At 40.9% G+C, this 15,824-nt stretch overlaps 1 protein-coding gene across 1 annotated transcript in view; it reads right to left on the bottom strand.

Annotated features, from left to right (window-relative positions):
- LOC119727311 (short transient receptor potential channel 4-like) overlaps positions 1-14,189 on the bottom strand; it is a 53,058-nt gene extending 38,869 nt beyond the window's left edge. Inside the window, exon 1 of the mRNA XM_038199163.1 lies at positions 13,385-14,189. The gene's annotated coding sequence lies outside the window, so the exon portion shown is untranslated. The remainder of the gene's footprint in view (positions 1-13,384) is intronic.
- Between the last annotated feature and the right edge of the window lie 1,635 nt (positions 14,190-15,824).

The following is a 15,824-nucleotide window of genomic DNA, read 5'->3' as shown; positions in this document are numbered from 1 at the left end:
AATGGGTACCTGTGAGGGCAGAGATGGTTATTGTGATTGAATTAGCTTCCTTGCGCCTTACATGCTGCATGGAGCTGTATTCTCCCCAGGGAGCTGAGATGGTATTTGGAATGTTTAATTGGCCCAATGATCAGGGGTAATAATAATGTAAAGCGCTTTGATCTGACTTCAAAGCGCTATGTAAGAACCTGTTGTTGTTATTATTATTATTATTATTATTGGCGTTTTTGTTTAATACTGCAGTAAATGTTATCGCCCTTCTGAACTCTGTACAACGAAATGCCGTTCACCCCAAGTTTGGAAGACAGTGGCTAAAACATTGGTTAGAATAACAAGAAGAAAAAGCCAAATGAAAATGACTCACACAACTTCGTCTGGTTTACATGATCAATTACTTAAAGCGTACTCCAACCAAATCACGAACACGGTTAAGATTTGTTGCTAAAATCGCCGGGAATGTTTAAACAGACTTCTGACGAACGCCCAATCCTATATTTATACAGCCGGGGGACTGCGCCAGGCGCGTGTGTACTCACGAAGGACCAAATATTGTGCCGTGTTTATAGCTACATGCCGCAGCTGATAATAAATGTACACGCTCTTGCCTGACCGTCTTTTAAGATCGAGACAGTCTAACCATACGTCGATATCCGTAAGGTCATCTCGAAGTACGATCTATACTTGCTGTTGTCTATTGGTGTTTCCAACTTCCGTTACAGATGTCTTGGCCCCACATGTCTAGGTAAATGTTGACTAGTTTGTTAGATAAAATGCACGAATAAAACATGTGCTGTTATTTTAAAGCATTTGAAGCCACAGATATCATGGCAAATGACTGTGTTCGCTGATATATTATTGATATTGATGTAAGCAAGGACACATGGTATCATTTAATTAAAAAAACAGATTGGTGACTCACGTCACGATTATTTTCGGAGCGGCAAATCAGGCTGAGGGGTAAGGGTCCCACAAGTCTTGCCCACAGGGACCAAGATCTACCAGCGAAGCAACGTACATGTACGTGCATGCGGTCATGAAAACATGATTAAAAGAGCAACTACAACAACAAGGAATATAGGATTTTCAATCAAAAATAATGCTTCATATTAAATTATGATAATTGACGTAGGACGTTGATGTTAGAGGAAAAACAAATCAGTGATTGAAGACACTCTTTTCTAAAAAAAAAAAATAATAATAAATAAAAAAAAAGACCGTGTCACCGTTCCTAGATTATGAATATTAATTTTCTTGAAATTGGTGATGCAATTCGTGATTATATTTGCGACAAGTTATTTGAGGAGTTTGTACAGTATCTTATTTCGGTCATAATTTATCAATATATAAAATAATTCCCAAGGCGCCGCCTACGGCGAAACTGCAAAAAGTTTTACGAAAAGCAGGGCTAATCCTCATCTTTATGTCTAATTCCAGTTTTTAATTTGACCTTCATTCTTTTGATGAAAAAAATTCACAGGTGCCCAAAATTATGTACTGCATTTTCCTTTCACTTGCAGAGTTGGTCTTTAAATCCTTTGACATTTTCATTTACTGCGCATGATCGAAGCCATTTAACCTTTGACCCACCCATAAAAATATCCCATAGTCCTTCGCTCACAATGGGGTCATAACTGTGACAAATTATATTCCAGCCGAGAAATCAATAATCGTTTCCCTCCTTTTATCTGGGTAAGAAAGGCGCTCAAATCTAACCCACGATCTAACTAAATGCGTTCGCGGCATGACAGCTTAATAACGGCGATCGCTGACACAGTGACAGTCACATCTCTTCATTTTTCCCATCATCAAACTCGAAAGCCCCAGCACGGTTGGACCTGCCATTTTTTTCTCAGTGTAGTGGCCTAACACCCGGATTTACAAGTGGCCATCGAGAGATGGAAACACGTTTTTACGCAGCGATGTGCATGATGTCCGTTTCATTCTTATCTACTATAGCAACCAGTCCCCCCCCCCCCCCGGTTGCCAAGCATGCGAACGACACTGGTATAGCCACAACGCTTGGGAACAAGAACACTCGGTGTCGGTGTTGTAACCATTAAAAAAAACCTACAAAATCTAAAAATAAAAATCTGTAACGAGGTGGCATCGAGATTGCTAGGGAATCTGGCCGGGTTTAAATGGGGATACGGAGCGGTTTTCATGGGATGGACTTCGGTCAGCGCGTGTTATAAACGGATAGAAACTGAAAGAAAGAAAAAAATTGTCTCTGCACCTGCTTCCGAGTTAAAGGGAACTTGTAATTTATGCACAATCATTAAATTCATGACGCACCTGTCACAGAAAACAAAGAAAACTCATTTATATCAAATGTCAAGCTGATGAATCAATAGAAAGGTACAAAGCAGACTTAAGGTTATGCTTTATAGGGTGTGGCCGAAATACTCTTGACATCATGTTCATTACAACCTAATTGACCAACAGATCCACCTGATACAGTCTCGTAAACAACCGACTACCCCAACCTCTGGCTCTCAACATATACCTGAAATTAGTATTTCAGTGCGGTAATCAGACGAACCAAGGGGCGGAAGCGCAAACCATGGCGGTGCGTCCGGTGAGGGAGCGGGGAGCGCTGGCCCGATTTCCTGGATACCAGCCGGCCGCGTGCATCGGCGAAGTCCCCCCCCCCCCCCGCGACGTAGACCTATATACACGCACGTTCCCGGAACCAGACTACAGACTAAGATCTAGCTTTCGGTTTCCATGTATTATCATAATCGTCGATTTATATTAACAGTGATGGACATGTACAGTTGCGATTCCCCATTAATAAAGGGGGCTAATCCAAAATGCGCTGTCTGCTCTCATCGACGTGTTTACATTACGCTCGACATTTTCCACAGTCGTAATTGTTTTTGCCCATCATTACTGCCGATGCTAAAATTATCACTACTTGATACTAAACATTATATTAAGTACATACGGAAAGCACAGATAAAATACGTACCGGTATAAATTAGATTTTTTTTTTTTTTAGTTACCAATGACATTATCTGTGTCTTCATTTAATTTCCCGTTCCAATTTCAATATCATATGTAGAAGTGGATGGATAATTGCAATACGAATCAGCACTGTTGTGGATCACAATAGACGCTTTTACCTCTTGAGGTTGCGATTGCAATTGTTGGGCATCTCTTCGGAAAAACAATTTATATTTCCCCAAAATGACCCATTTTTCCAAGTTGGACATTTCAAGAAAAAGAGAACAATTAATATGATTAATATTTTGACCCCTTATTTTATGGACCTAAATTTAGCATCAATAAAATGCAACCGCAGAATAACAACAAAGCAAAATCATAATTGGTAGTCCTTCTTTCATCTGCCGCCAGCAAATCCATAAACAAATTAGCATCATTGAAGGACTCACGCAACTGTTTCAATTTTCCTCCATTCTCAAAACCACTACCTCGTCCGATACAAAGTGTTTCCAAAAAATACCGCGTATTATGTCCGAGCTGAAAGGGGGCTTAATGTACAAACCGTCACGACCGTCACGTGCAGTTTCATGCGGGAAAACCGAAATTGCAATTGGCGTATTCGCCTCTCCCTTGAGACTTCGACACGGGAATTCAATTGACTCGCTCCGTTATCATTGCAACAATCGGAAACCGCGGGTAGATGTACCATTCGCTTTATGGAGAAGACAACTGGCTCTTTTGTGTGTGTGTGTGTGTGGGAAAAGATGGAATTATGCCGTCGGAATGGGTAATACGATTGGCAGATTCATATTTGCCCTTGCTTAGCTTTTGCACTGGATATGCCCAGACAAACAATTTCTCAATGAGCGGTCCCTGCCCGGTGACATTTAAAGCGCTTGACAAATTACACGGGTCGACACAATGCCTATCAATCTAACTCAACGTGAGGACAATTATCCGACATTGCTCCGTATTATACTGGTTCGGTTGAGGGCTAATTGATGACTGAAACGAACTCCAGTGAGCTTTCGATTCTAGACTATTTAATACGCTATAATCACAAATAACAACTAAACCGATATGGGATTATCTAATGATAGCATGTAAAATTACCCTGCACTTCACCATCATTTTGAAAACAGTTCAACGTGCGCTCAGTAAATCAATTTCAGTAAATGAAGGTTTGGAAACCTGTTCAATCTCCAGCTTAGCTCTCCAAGATGTCTTATACAAATCACAGCCTGAGCCTATTGGCATTAATACGCATTGATGGGTGTTTACCACATGGAGTTTGGAAATCAGAATTGGTCTAATTAATTTATGACTTAATGATGAGGCAAAGCAATTAACAGTTCCGTGCCATTGGTGGCAGAAGTGGCAAGTATACGTCAAGAATATGCACAGCCTGTGAGCTTCGGTCTTCGAGCTTCTGCAGTTTTATCTGAGGACGAATCTCGAACGGCAATTCAAAAGTTTTCGTATCAAAAAAGAATACAAAGTCATCCTATCATGGACGAGATACATTCAGTTCTGTACTACATTTCTCTCCAATCGCAAGTGAATGCAGGGGTGTGAGTGACCACTGATAAAAAATAGCTGAAAACAGCTGATAAAGGTGTACAAAACTGAACTTTGGAAATCTCCTATACTTCTGTACACAGCAAGTGAGGGAAAAAAGCTGAAATCCAAAACAAAAAAAGCTGAAATCAGCTTTAAAGCTGAAATTTCACACCCCTGTGAATGAGATTTATAACATCCTTTCCATTGAATAATAATAATTAGTGGTGCTTCTACAGCGCTTTAATACACCAAACGTCTCAAAGCACTTAAAATCATTACCCCTGTTCATCAGGCCATGAGACCAAGACATCTTTGAAATTTGATTGTATCCGAGGAATACACCCGAGTTTATACCTTTAGTGCATTCGTTGTAAATGAATTGAAATAATAACTAAAAAATAAAGGTAGTCAGGCACATCATGGGCGTGCACTTTTTTGATTTAAATTTATGTCTGTTATTTTTTTACTCATCTTTAGTAACAGGTGGCCAACGTCCATTAGGAATGTGAAATGTGTAGGTGCATCGAGGCGCAACCGTGTGACAAGGGGAAGGCACGAAAGCATAACGTAACAGTAACTAACGGCTGACAAGAGCGAAGCCTCCCCTCGCGGGACCTCACGGGCCCAAAACGGCGTGACGAGCAGGCGACAATGACCGGTCACAGAATCGAAGAAATCCCCGGTGAGACTGGGGTCACCGAATCAAAGAATACTCAAGTGCGACTGTGAAGCAATTATACCTGCGCAGGAATGTCTACAGCATTGCTGACAAAATTTGATTGTTTCATGGTTCGTTGAACCATATGGTGGATGGTCGTAAAACGATGCTACGATTTGTCAAATTTTGTTTTTAATATTTCTTTTAATGCGAAACGCTTTTAATGCCAAAAATGTTAAAGAAACAAATAGGAATATTACCAGAATTCAGTATTCGTTTGTATACAACGATGATAGAATTTTAAATGACCATGTATATACCAGTACATAACGAATTGTATCTCGCAAATTAACATGTTCCGGCAACGATACGTCCAGTGAAATAATTCAGCTGCATTATCTTCATTCAGAAAGAGCGTTTATAGTCAGTAGATCCAAGGCATCAATTCAACGAGGTGCCTCATTGGCGCAAGCAAAAAAGGCGAGGTAAAGCCAAACAAAATTACAAATCGATAATTTATGAAAATGACATTGCCCGATCAAGCATAATCAGAAATAAAAACATCGCATGCAAGGGTTTCTTGTGAACAGGTTGGGCCGGGTAAAGCCCCTTCCCCCCCCCCCCCCCCTAGTCCCTGAGTCCTGCCCATGTGTCTATTGGTAACCCAATATTAATAGGAACACTATGTAAATTTGACTTGAGCTTTTTGCCTGCACAATTACGTTGAGGGTGATTTTAAACATGCGGTTGTTTTTTAAGAGCCACGTCTTAAACGCACGTCCAGGTCCACCCCGTATTAAACTAATGCATCTGAGTCCAAAGGTCTTTTCCCGTTATGCAGCCACGACCAGCTATACTAGGCCTTTATCGTATCTAGACTGAGAGGGTAAGGCCTATAGCCTATAGAGCTAATTTAATTTGGAGTCCAGGCTCATCAGACCGCGATAGGAACGGAGGCGGTAAATGGGGGAGGCGGGGAGCGATAATCAATTTTCTTTTTTTATTCTATTTCTCATCCTGTTTTTGAATGTCTTTCTTTTCGGCAGGGGGATTGGGAACTCGCACTTTTCCGTCGCACGGCGTGGTGAAGCGTTGTACCCTAGTCGCCGCTACGGCAAGTCGACTGCGGCAGTTCGACTGAGGTACATACGCGCCGCGCCGCGCCACTAGGGGACTGCGCCGTGACTGCGAATATCACGCACTAAATGATACGCCGTAATAAGCCGATTGTGCAAATTCATACGACCTTTTAACAGTCAGCCCCTATCCCCCAAAAGTGTACACATCTCGCTATAGGCTCATCAATGTTAGACCATGACATGTATAGACGTATCGTTTCACAGTCACGCACCATTTTGATGACCAGATGGCTCTTGATGTAAACACTGAGGCAACTGATCTTTGGACACTGATGGAGTATCTGACGGGACGGGCATCGACAGAAAACGGTGTGAAAACATGTGCTCGATTAAGTATTATACGCATAACACAACGTTAACTTCCAACACCAGTCGAATCGGCACTGCGCAACACGCGCGTGCCACTACCTGTTTGCGTTGGTACCTTTGGGTGTAAATGACGTCATACCTAGAAAAAAAAGCCCATGAACCCTGTTAAAGTACACACATGTACATTCTTAGGTATACAGTGTCTTACTAAAAGGTACAACGTAATTAACGTAATTCATCAGATGATGAAATAACCAGCAACGGAAATGACAAGAAACGATGTTTGGCAACCTTGCTTATGCATAGTCATTATGAGATCAGTTTTTCCCCAATCATTCTAAGCAAGGCCAGTCAATATTGCAAAAGTGCAAAAGCACATCGTTCCGATCATAATATGACGCGATTATTCTCTTCACAAAAAGACTGGGTCCAATGCCATTGAGCTGTTTTAACATAATGCTACGTATTGTCACTTCGTGATTATGTTCATTTATTTTTGCTTGGTGACATGTGTGTTGTTATTTGGTCGTACGTGGTGATGATGGTTGTTTCTGTGTTGCGCAGAAATGTGTGTACAAGGTGATTACATCCAGTTTACGTGCATCGCAAATGCGCGCACGATTACGTAATCCACACCGGAAGATGCTCATTTCCGAGTTGAGATCTGCGGCCTACATAATTAATAACACAGTATTAACGTAAAGAATTATGTGTGTCATGCAAAGATGACTTCAATAATTCCATCAGTGTTCTCTAATCTATAGTATACGATCTTAATTACCAAACGAAAGCAGTGTCATATTTTAATTAGAATCGTGAAGTAAACACACCAAATGCGCGTCACGACATTACAGATTGTTGTCTGTGTGTGTGTGCGGAAGGACTTACGTCATACGTAATCATTTACACTTCGCTCAAAGCCTCACGATCGGAGTTTGTTTTTCAGAGCACATGTGCTCGAACCATCTGTATCGCCTTTTAATTAAATGCAACCGAAGAATCACATATTACATCCACTGATCTCTTTGGCTTTGCACTGTAGCCTACATCGAGACAGTGTTATTTCTTCAGCCGGATATTTGAGACGCCATGTTTTCAAAGCTAGCAAAAGCCATCCAAATTTGAAGAAAAGTACATTTCCAGTTACTTTTAAAATACATGCACAGGATCTGTGGTAAAGGAAACAATAACAGACACCCTTTTCTGGAATTTAAAATTGTGTGGTGATTATCTCTCTTCGCACTGCAATCTGGGAAAATAAGGGATGCGCTGATTAAAATCTGATGAAATGCAGACGATAACGCGATCGACAGCTGAGAGGTACGTCGTAAACTTAAAACGCAAGGCCTTGATGAACGTGGAACGATCATCCCTTGGTAAGAGTAACAAGAAAATCACCCCGACACATTTTCATTCGCCCCGAAATCAGAGGGCGCGCGCTCGGTATGTCCAATTAAGAAAAAGGCCTACTTCATTTACCTCCGAGCTGTGAAAAATGTTACCCACGCGCATGCCACACTGGCGCTAGGGACAGGACAGCGGGCCCGATCGAGCGCCGATAGGAGCTAGCTAGCCTATGCAAAACCCACTTGACTTATTCATTTACAGGCGGCCCAAGGCCTAGGATGGGACTGATGTCGAACGCGAGCTGTGTGTCATCACCTGCCTGCGTGCGATCATACCGAGAAGTAATTGCCAAACGGAGCGAGGGAAAAACCGGGTACCGTTAATGAGAGAATCCAGCCGATCCACCCGTTGGTGCAAACATGGAGGAAGAAACAGAAGTATTAATCCTCTCATACAAACATACATTCTACGTCAAGTTGTCCATTCGTGACTGTTTCCAATAAAGTTAAGACAGTTAAGAGCTCCCAGCCTACATGAAGCAGGATTGACTGGCTGTGACTGTTTTGTGTAACCCGATACAGCTGTACTTTGACCGTAGGTGATTGATAAGACAGCTGTGCCACCAATCTGCTGCTTTTGTCTGTTGACTGAATTTGACTAGTCAGAGTGCTTGCTTGAAATGATATGACTGTTTGTGACTAGCCTGTGTAAAAGGCATGGCCCTGCAGGGGAAGTGGATGGAATTTTTGACTGTCTGTGACTGTTTAAACAGTAGCAGGGTTGTCGGTTTCTTTTCTGGGCTGTTTAAAATTGACAAATTCCCATCGTCTCGGTGAGCTTTACCAAGAAAAGTCCAAGGCAGACACTGTGCCTGTTCACTGTGCCTTGCTCTTCAAGCAATAATTCCTACATTTCGTGGGGCGGAATGTCACCAGTTTTTGCTGCAGGTTAAAACGGTTAAAATGAGCAATGTTCTTTACATACAATTCAAAAGCAGACAGTGGGCAGTTGTTGATATCAATGAAATTTGGATGAGGAACGGAGTCTGTGTCCGCCTTCATACATATCACGTGTCGGCCATCTTGAACCGAAAACCGAGGAATATTTCTGAAAATTATCTTTTGAAAATTAACCGCGATGGAAAATTCTAAACCATGGACAAAACGCCAGTTGTCCTAAAATGCAAACTCATGATATCAAAACAAATATCTTGCACCTTCCTTTTCCATGAAATTTATTCGTGAGCACGATCGAAATCATTTCGTATGACTTAGGAATGAGGGCAACAATTTTAATTGTCTATTGCATGCCTTAAGATCCTTCGCATTTATCCAGGCACGTATTCCGTAACTGGAAACGTTTCATGAAGGTATTGATTTTATGGGAAGTTAATCTGCCATCAAAAATGACATTTGATAACCGTTTTCTTTTCAGTGAATTCCTCCCAAAAATCAATGTTGTGTGTTCATCCCTACCACTTCCGCCTTGGCTTTGTCCCCAAAAGCACAAGACTTGAATTTTGGATTATATTCCCCCCCCAAAAAAAAAAATCAATGTGTGTGATATAAAAAGTGGCTCCGTCTTAAAATCATGCCCAGGTATGTAAAGATACAGACTTGCAGCTGACTAAATATTTATTTCACCAAAGTTTACTTTGGAATCAGTAGGCGTAGGATAAAAAAAGTTCATAATGCTGATTTTTAGAGCTGTGATGTTGTAAATGTTGAAGGTAGTAACACTTACATGCTACTCATTCATTCATTTCATTCAATTAAATGGTTTATTGAATCAATCATGAATTGCAAGGGCTGAATTGAACATGATTTACAAAGGGAATTCCATTAAAAAAACACTGATAACATTAAAATATTAAGACGTACTAGATAGTAATCCCGTTAAAAAAAACCATTATTAACATTAAAATATTAAGAAGTACCAGATGAAACTGACAAAAAATACCTCGAATACACGACAAATTTACACTAGAAAACTGCTCAGAACATAGAACGCATGATAGTACGGCTGGAGAAATGGGCTCCCATGCAACCCCCCCCCCCCAAAAAAAAAAAAAAAATTATTACAAATCCAAGATGAATACTGTCGTGCAAATGGAGTTAGTTTATTTGCCAACAAAATTGTTTGAACAAAATACGCGAAAGCGTCAGGTGTGGTTTTCGCATGAGTTTCCAGACATGGAAAAGGAATGTAGATGTACTACAGCTTACGCCACCGAAGAAAATGTATGTGCCTGTTTTTCATATGGTGTTTTAGGAACCTGAAGGATTTGTTGCAATGACGTTATACATTCAACTTTAGGGGAAAACACATTTAAGGGCCAAGAGTGGCAATATAATTGTGATACTTCGGACGATACCAAATTCTATACCTTTCATAACTGCTCACAATGAAGAGACGCAATACATACAAAAAAACATCAAGTTGGATTTGTTCTTGCTAAGAATTTGTACATCAGTAGCTAGCAACGTCAAATGACACGTTGCGTATAAGTGAATTCCCAAAGCCTTTATTTGTCATCAAAGGGATCCTTTTCAACCTTTTAAGGTTTTGATACTATAGGTTGAGTGATCGTTTTTGTCAATGCCTCAAATCAAACTTGTTCGTTCGCCTGTAGGCCCAGTACTCGCTTGACCATGCAGTAGATTTGTGTCGCATATAAAAAAAAATGACGCACTAATCTGCCCCGTTCTATAATCTAATCCACTGTCAGTGCGCCCTACAATATCCACGCGCATAATTCGATAACAAACCAGCCACAATTGAGCATCCTTTTAAAATCCCGCGGGCCCAAATGCAGGCATTAGGAATTATTTTCACTAACGAAATCTGGAGCCCCAGGCCAACGGTCACAGCGGATTTTGAAGAAATGAAAATCTACTACAGGCCTTTTTTTTTTAGACGCAGCAATCAAAACATTGCCCCTTGTCTCCTCATTGAAGACTTCATGTGGGCTCTTTCACAATGGGGAATCGATGATTTTTATGAAAATGAACTCGTTGCAAACCTTGATCGTTCAACTATTTGGGAAGGACTTTGCCATTTTTCGATTTACGTATCTGGGACAACCTGTCGTTTGAAAGTATCAAGGAACGGACAACTGGTTTCCTGCACACACACAAAGTGCACAGTGGAGGATTTTGGAAAATTCTTGTGAGAAAAAATTGCACAGAGAGTGGGGATTCAAAACTTTGTGATGAGGTCCATTATTAAGGTGTTAAAACAATAAAATTACTTCGCGGACAGGCTTAATGAAGTTACAGCTTGTATTAAAAGTACGCCGATGCGTTTTTTGGAACGGACTGGCCTCGTAAAACTCATTCAAGACCACCATTTTGTGAAGCTGGTTTTAACAGTGCTGCTTCAGTATCGACTTGTGTTTGAAACCAGACAACAGGCTTCTCGTTTTCCGAACAATTCGCACGTTGATGCTAAGTCACACCAATCAATAATACCCGGCCCTTTCTCAATAGAACGCAGGTCAAGCCCGCAAATCCCACGCCATCGACAAAAATAACCAGGACAGGATATTTTGGGGACAGTGGAGCGTGTGAATTAAGATTTTCATACCGGATTTAGGAAGTGCGGATGGGGTTACCAAAAGTATAGACAGTTTCCGATCTGATAGGTTTAGAATAAAGGATGTGGCATCAGCCCCAACTTCCTTGTTGAAGGGAGTTGACTCAGTTTTCCCAAAGCGAATGCAAATAGAATCGAAAAGTGAACAAGTCCAGTCCTCGCCTACCCTACTGGAAGCTGGTTGAAGTGCTCTTGTCAAGTCCATCACAAGTGCATCATTAGTCTGCTCACAAGTGAATTACAAGCCGAAACACAATCCGGCTAATTATGAGGAATATAGAAACTTATGACACGAGTGCCTCTGTCCGAGTTTATTTGAATAGCTTGTGACTTTTTGTGATTGACTTGTGTTATGATAAATTGTGGTGGATTCGAACACGATGACTTAATTGGTTTGCGATTAGTCCGAAAATTTGGAACTCTCCATACTGTGTATGAGAGTCCCAAAACTTAAGGTATTGAAAAAATTCAACACAAAAAAAATAGACTGGCAGTACTGCATCATTCAACTGTGCCAAACGAAAAATCTGACATGTCTGGTACTGATCTCCATTTCTACACATTTCTCCATTGTCAGCCACCAGACTAACGAAGTCTTTTCAAACAGTTGGCATTGTTCAACCACGGTTGGACATGTACCAGTCTAGTCTTTAGCCTTAATTTGAAATCACTTGACTTCCCTCTCATGTGCAAAATATTGAAGAAAAGTCTCCCTTCAAAAATTGAATTGAGACTTCAAACTTGGCTGGAGAAACACTGAGGACCTTTTCTTTGCCCAGTTAAGTTTTTTTCTCGAGTGTTTTGTTGCTAAAGAGAGTGAGTAATGTTGGCCTGATTTCGTTTTGCTATAAAGTTGAGATGGTAAAAAAAAACCTCCTTTACTTATAACTATCACAAACTGTCAAAAACTCTAACCCCCACTGCTCTTGGCAGTTTCTGTACAGGCTGCTCTCCAACTGCCACAAATCCCTATGGATTCAAATGTACAACTGTCAGAACTCCCTAGGGTGTGCAAAATCATATTAAAATTAGAGGATTCAGGACTGTTAGGGTTAGCCCTAAACACTGTCCTGAATCCTCCAATTTTAACATGATTTTGTGGTTTGGCAGATAGTATGACCACTAATACAGGTACAGATTGTGTAGCAGCCATTTTAAAACGGTCAATTGTACATCATTATGAGGGCAGCTGGCAGATCCGTTAAAATCTATCCCCTGATAGCTTTGTCACTGAGCACGACAGGAGGGTGTTTAATTAATTAGTTAATCAATGCCACTTAGCAACTGAGCAACATCAGGAACAGAACAGCAAGTTCCACAACATCAAGTAAGCACTGCATGCTTACTGCATTTTAAAATCCGAATTGTATAATACGAATAGTACAATATTACGGGACGGTTTTTCCAACCGGATTCGCATGGCCGTAATAATCTTCCAGCAGGAGGTCTATTAGAGTTAGAGTTATCCAATCGAAATCTGATGCGTATTTGATTACAAGTTCTGGCTTTGATATATCGCACAGATCCTCGATGATTTCAGAACCTGGAAGGGAGCAATAACTTTAACCCATACGGTAAAATCTCAGGTTGGTTCTCCTTCTGACGTCAAATTATTTGAAATGATCCACCTCGTTTTGTCCGTTTATATTTTTTTCTAGCAACATGCATAATGATCTGTAATGTAATACGTGGAATTCATCTTCAGTCTCTAGTCATACCCCGTCCGTGATGTAAATTCCACACTGGTATATTTAGTTAAGGAGCGGGTTATATTGGTTTACAAATTGGCATTTCTTTTTGGCAATTATGTCCGAATATATAGCCCATTACTCACCATGTATGTGCTCTCAGTGAAGTTTACCAGAAACTTTATTCTCTTGACTGTCACAGCAGGGTTTTTTCTTGGTGTTCTGCCCTCCACCTCCGCTGATGACTACACCAGCATGTGAAATATTTCCAGAACAATGGACGAAGCGGTAGACTTGTTGGTCTAGGTAGGTATGGGTAAATCCACGGTTTGTGATCGGCACGGTAGAGTGCCTACCAGCACAAAAGCGATGGAGGTCAGCCAACGTGTCGAACTATAGGCCTACTAAAATAATATCAGCACACACAGAACTTGTGGCACATCAACAGATGTTGTTATAGCTTGGGCGTATAAAACACCATATCACAAGGAATCATGTAGGCGATCGGTTTGGTTGCGTGTGCCGGCACGACCTTGTACCCGCATAGGTCTTGATGTTAGGACACAACGAACACCAATATTTGGTCATGCACACATAGATGTACCCACACAAAAATGCACATCAAAACACCGATGAGATTTGGCCAACACGTACATGTGTATGTGACTCCAATCCGTGACTTGTGACAGCTCCACAGATAAACAGCATGATCGCGTTCAAAGCAGACGTGATTCGCAATGGGTGGATATATTACCAGTGGTAGTTGCCAGTTCCGCCGGCGATACTCTATTCCATAGTGTACATGTACATAATTGCTGGCTGTATTAGTGGCTTTAGTGCGCGTGAATATCACCTGGTCCAGGTTTTGTTATCGTCAGCGACGCGCGTGTTCACATTGTCATGAGAGTGGTACTTGCTCTCTGCCTGTTGTTATTGTGTACGTGTGCGCGGAAGGCAGGCAACCGTGTCGCACTGAGGACGCGCCAACTACTTGCTCAATTCACGCTGCCTCTTTTCAATCTGACGTGTAGTTCGTGTCTTGGCAATGTCCATTGAAAGGCAACTGTACATCCGGATAGAATCCAACGTTGATGTCATTATTTGTTTAATGTTTCAAATAAAGTGGGCGTTGTGCGTTTTAAAATGAGCGGTTTTCAACTTTCGATTCGTGTCTTTAAAAATAGGGGGATGACGTAGGCTTAATTAACCGATTAAACAATTTGTCGAATTACCAAAACAAAATGCGGTTTTTCCCACTAGGAAACGTGCCACGTATCCAAAAGCCTTTCTGTGTGTTTTTTTTTCGGGGAAAAGGAAAATTTGCCCGAAACTTGCGTATGGAACCCCCCCCCCCCAAAAAAATTATAAAATAAATAAACCTTAATTTTTCAAGGAAATTCCCAAAAAATTTACGAACCAATTTGCAAAATAATGACAAACCATATCCTCAAAAATATTGGATATCTCCACGACCAATAGTTGCCGACCCCTATAAAGGGCGAGTAAAAAAAAACCAAATGGCAGGACAGTTTTCCTAATAAAGTTCTGCATGTAGCACTTTCAAAATCTAGGATATGAAAGCCAAATTAATAAGCCTCCTTTTAATATAAGAATCATTCAAATCACTCATGTACTTTTCGAGTTTTAAACACAACCAACCGTTTTAAATAAAAAAAACCTGTCCATGGATCACACAAAAAGGTTAGTGATTTCACACATATCCTTATGTGAATTGTTTTCGTTTTGCTGAAAGAACACTTGCCTTTTTGTCCTGCCCTTTGGATTTCTTTTTCTTTCTTTTTTTGACTCACCTTGTGTACATCTTAACCATCATGATTTCAGGTACTAAATATTAAATACAAATATTGGTTGAACCGAATGAAAACGGGACACTGATACAAATCTGTGAAGCCGTGGCCACGGTTGTTAAACAATGGGTTCGACTGGTTAACCTAATCTCTGTCAAGACTGTGTGTGGTCACCAGGTGTTTTCTTGATATTAATGAGATGGCACTCCTAACTTTGGCATCACCCAGTCCATTATTATTCCGTACAAATATTGACGTGTTATCAGTCTGCGCTATCATCGCCGATGCCTATAAGCGATGGTTTACAAATACAGAAGTGAAAGAAAGGAGAGACAGCGATGGAAAATAACTGCTGGAAACGGACCGATGGCCTTTTGTGATGATGAATAATAATAATAGGAAGTCTGTATACACTGTTCGTGGTAAACATGTCATGTCATTGAGGGGGGGGGGGGAGCACAGCGCACATTTCTTTAAAAAAATCGTATCTGAAATCTTTTGTGTACGTGAACTACATACACCCGAGGACCGACAGACAAACGGAGAACAACATATTCTTTGTTGACCTCGATCGTTCACCTTTTGTTGAAAACGTCCTCGATCGTACGTTTATGTGCTTATTGAGGGAGAGAGTGTTATATTACAGGAACAAAGGAAAAGATAATGGCTTGTCCTCGTGAGTTATGTAAAACCAAACTGTGTTGTCCTTCAACTGCACTTGGGTAATTCCAGCGTTGTGAATTAAAGGAAGTGTCACGTCCGTGACAGAGACAATTAA

The sequence above is a fragment of the Patiria miniata genome, unplaced genomic scaffold (genome assembly GCF_015706575.1).
Source record: "Patiria miniata isolate m_02_andy unplaced genomic scaffold, ASM1570657v1 HiC_scaffold_20, whole genome shotgun sequence".
Classification (NCBI taxonomy): domain Eukaryota; kingdom Metazoa; phylum Echinodermata; class Asteroidea; order Valvatida; family Asterinidae; genus Patiria; species Patiria miniata.
This window is presented reverse-complemented; position numbering and strand designations above follow the sequence as displayed.